The following is a 4,318-nucleotide window of genomic DNA, read 5'->3' as shown; positions in this document are numbered from 1 at the left end:
ACAATTATTCTTTCGATGGGATTCTTGCCCTGAATGTCATGGCTAATATGCCCAACACGATTGTGGCAAAGATGCACATTGGATGCAAAGGGAAGGCATGTTTCCATATGCAAAATGACATGCTTGGTGGCGCTTTGGTTGATTCTCTCTGGACTTTCATCACTCCGAATGTATTGACTGCAGGATATGTCCAACATGGCTAGGACAAGGAAGCTCTGGGTGGTTTTAACCAGATGTGAAGGGAAGGCCTTTCTCCTACCGCAATCTTCTATGCTTACACCATGAAGACTTATGGCCTAATGCAAGACACTTACGTGTGGGAGAATTCACAACAACATTGTTGGCCGTGCAAAAAGATGTGATTGGTGATACTATGGTTGATAGCATAGACAGACAGAGCGTCAAAAGCGATGAGCTGTCAGAACCAATCCAGCAGGACAAACAGATCTTCACCAATTTTTGGGAAACACATTTTTGAAGTTCGTATGCCAAATCTGGTACCCGCATGAAAGCATGAGAAGTTCTTCTCCAGGAATGTTATCTCTTGGAATGTGTTTACTAAAGGATATCCTCAACATGGCTGTGGTAGACTCTGTATCTTTCTTGCTGTTTTTAACAGAGGCAAAGACGTGCAGACTTTTTGTGAGATAGATGGTGTGATCCATGAAAGCAACAAAGACAAGGAGACTCTTTGGAAAGGAGCTATAGCTGACATCATCATGATGGTTAGGACAATTGACAAATGAATGTAGAAACAGAAGGTATGTAAATACTTTGTATTCTTTACTCATTACTGAGAACACAGTGAAACAAGCACACTGGAAATTGCACGCTGCCGTGGGAATGGCACGTTCCCTCGTATTATTAAAATTGGGGAGGACTGTGCAAACTCCCCCATGCAAGGAGACTTGCATGTTTTCTTTTTCTTCCAAACATAAAAAGGGGACAACATCTAAAAATGAACATATTTTAAACAATCTATATCACTTTATATAAATTCTAACCCTTCATACGGTTCTTTGGCGAGGTACACGACTCAAAATTGTTGCATCACAATCGTAACGCACTTGAGACAATACCAATTAAGAAACAAAAAAGCTTGCTTTGACGAAAGGTAACAAGCTCTCTCTCTCTCTCTCTCTCTCTCTCTCTCTCTCTCTCTCTCTCTCTCTCTCTCTCTCTCTCTCTCTCCTCCCCCCCCTCCATTTTCTTCTCCAACAATATGTGCATTCTTGATATGTCTAAATATGACATTGGATCAAAGAATTAATACAATTTAATAGCTAGGGACATATTTAGACATATCAAAATTGAGACATCAAGATCGTGGCATTGTAAACACAAGAAAACAAGAACATAGAAGAGAAAAGATTGAGAGAGAGAGAGAGAGAGTGCTTTGTTTTCCACAAATCCTATTACCTTAAGGTGACAACCCTCAATTTGATTCAATACAAATGCGCCTAACGAAGCACTCTAGTTTACTTGGTGAGCCAAAGGTTGTTTTTGGATCTTTGAGCCCACAAGTGGCCACTTGGCATGCGATTAGAGTTGCCTACAACTCTAATCGCATGGCCAAGAGCCTTCCAAGAAATTCATGCTGATTTTAATTATTATAACTTGTGCTTGCCTTGTTCTGATTGTGACGTCATGATTTATGACTAATGATGAGGCAGTTGTCTGCTTGTTTCTTCCTTCTACAGGTGATGCTCTCATCCCCATCAAGTAGCACCTTGCTCTCTATCCAAAGAAATCTGTTTCTTTTTATGTGTTATACCTAGCTGCACGCTTTCCTCCTCATGGAGACCATGTGCGAGAAATAAGGCTCTTGCAGCGGTGAAAAGCTACCTGAGGACTTCATCTCTCGAGACACTTATGGACGCCTCCGCCTTCGTTGCATACAATCCGTGGGAGCTTCATGAAGCCAAGCCAACTTCCAATCATGTAGCAATGGCCAGTCACTGCTTCACAAGGAAATAGGCTGCAGCATTTGCATCTCGATGCCGCTCACGGGCCCCGACCCAAGGCAGCTCTACATCCGTTACATCAGTGCCATGACTATCTCCTTTAGAACAAGAGTTGCAAGTAACAGTGAGTCAGTTGATCCTGATCCGATCACTCCCATTATTATATTAATAGAGAAGCACTACTCATGTGCCTTCTTTGAAGAGCTTGAATTACAAATCATCTGCAAGGTTGCACTCCTACACGCTGCTTCTAATATCCTTCACGAGCAGTGCATTGCTGCCTGCCCCTAGGATGAGACTGTCATGCAATCGATTCGAACCCTATTGTTTCCCTCCAACATTATGACATCCCTCCAGCTTACCTCTTCCCACCTGCGACATTGAAGCTGCTATTAGCATATCTCTGCCCTCATGCTCTACCGCAAAGACATTGAAGCTGCCAGCAACATCTTCATCCTCATCGACCAAGTAGGTTTTGGTGGAGATCTAAGTCTCACAATCATTTTCAACCTTTGTCTATCCATTTCTAGAAACAGACATACTAATATGACAACACTTATTAGCCTCGAGCAGTAGTTCACTGTTGGACAATAGAAATTTTACAGACAATATTGCCAATATTATGGCATGTAGAGAGATTCTCTTTCTAAATCGCATGCAAGCAAAAGCCAATGAAGCCTCAACTGAGATTAGAAACAACAATATACTGCAAAATTTCTCTTCAGTAGATGCATACGAAGCAAAGAATGTTAGTGGTGTGGATTTGAACGCATAGCAGTTATTTTTTGGAGATTCCTTCTTGCCAATAACCACAACTCGGTGGTGGATCCTATGAGCAACGGTCCATGTACGTAGTAGCTATCGGATCAAGTTCAGATGGTTGCAAATGCAGAAATCAATTTGGTATTGATACATAATGCAGGTTAGTCAGCAAGGAGGCAAGAAGACATAATTGCTTACCAAAGAATCTTACAACTCTGAGAGAGAGAGAGAGAGAGAGAGAGAGAGAGCGAGAGAGAGAGAGAGAGAGAGAGAGAGAGAGAGAGAGAGAGAGAGAGGGGGTAATATTGATCAGGGGATATAGAGAATAAATTTACATTTTCATGTTTTGTGTATTGAAGGGAGGACATAGATTCACAACATTGCGGGTGAAAGCATGTTAACCTATCGCGCTTTTTGTGCTAGTTAGCAGTTTCAAGTTAGCACATCTTCAAAAATTTGGGCGTCCGGTAAATTTTTTACAAATAATATCAAAATTTGTCGGAGGTTGTACATTTGGATTCCTTGTTTCAAGTGCTTTCTATTGATATATCATATGTCGTAGATCTTGGAGATGTAGCTCAAGTTATTGTACTAGTTAGCATATATCAAAATTGTGCTAGTTAGCATTGTCCGGGACATGAAAAAGCATGACAGGTTAACATGCTTTCACCCTTGCACGTTCCAATTGCACAAGTGCGACTCCAACTCAACAACATTACAAAGTCCGTTAACTGCATCCAAATTTCCATGCTCATGCGTTTTCTTGGTGCAACACATAAACGCTACGAGTCAGGGCACGATTTTATTTTCTTATAATTTCTTGGAGAGACCACAGTGCCAACTCTTACCATACTTTTTTATGGCACCTCTGTATGACGTACACAATATACTACGCACTTTCATTCTAATGTTTCATTGCAAGACGATAGGTTTAACTATTTACATTGCTTTTTTGTAGCTTGACTCACATATCGGCCTATAGGTTGGACAATCAAAAAGCAGGAGTGCAACGTTGCAGGTCAGTAAAGCACCTCATTTATTGTTGCAATTTATTCATGCTTTTTCTACTTGCTTGTTTTATAATTTTCCGCATTACTTCCTTTGCTTTGGTTTATTTCGATCTCGTTTTCAGAACTAGACACTCAATGTTGATCAACATTTGCACATGAGTTACACAAGCAAATTTTTGCATACAGTTTCTTGCTAAATGTATGTGATGTATCACAGTAGTGAATACATAAGTAGTGAATGCATATGGTGTATCACAGTAGTGAATTCACCTTGTCCATATTTACTTTAGCTTTAAATAATTTATACCATACTAGGTGTCTAAATAATTGATGCCATACTATATATGTCCGCATTTCTTCAGTACTAGGTGTCAGTATGAAGTTCTCAAGACCTAGAAGATTACAAACCAAGCGTCAATAAGCTAAAGAGAAAATTGCACCCAACTTGAAACTAGCTTACTGTCCATATGCTAGGTCATGGTTTGAAATCACTGTATAAAGATTGGAGCATGCAATGTGACATCTTTGCTCACAATCTAGAAATATGTCTTTGCTATGAGATGACATACCTCATATATATAT

At 40.2% G+C, this 4,318-nt stretch overlaps 1 pseudogene; it reads left to right on the top strand.

The window, feature by feature from the left end:
- Window positions 1–1,915: 1,915 nt before the first annotated feature.
- LOC147446686 (uncharacterized) lies at window positions 1,916–2,494 on the top strand (annotated as a pseudogene).
- The last annotated feature ends 1,824 nt before the right edge of the window (window positions 2,495–4,318 follow it).

Source organism: Adiantum capillus-veneris, chromosome 12 (genome assembly GCF_014529385.1).
Source record: "Adiantum capillus-veneris isolate H3 chromosome 12, ASM1452938v2, whole genome shotgun sequence".
Lineage (NCBI taxonomy): Eukaryota > Viridiplantae > Streptophyta > Polypodiopsida > Polypodiales > Pteridaceae > Adiantum > Adiantum capillus-veneris.
Note: the sequence above shows the minus strand (reverse complement) of the source record. Positions and strands in the feature narration are given on the sequence as shown.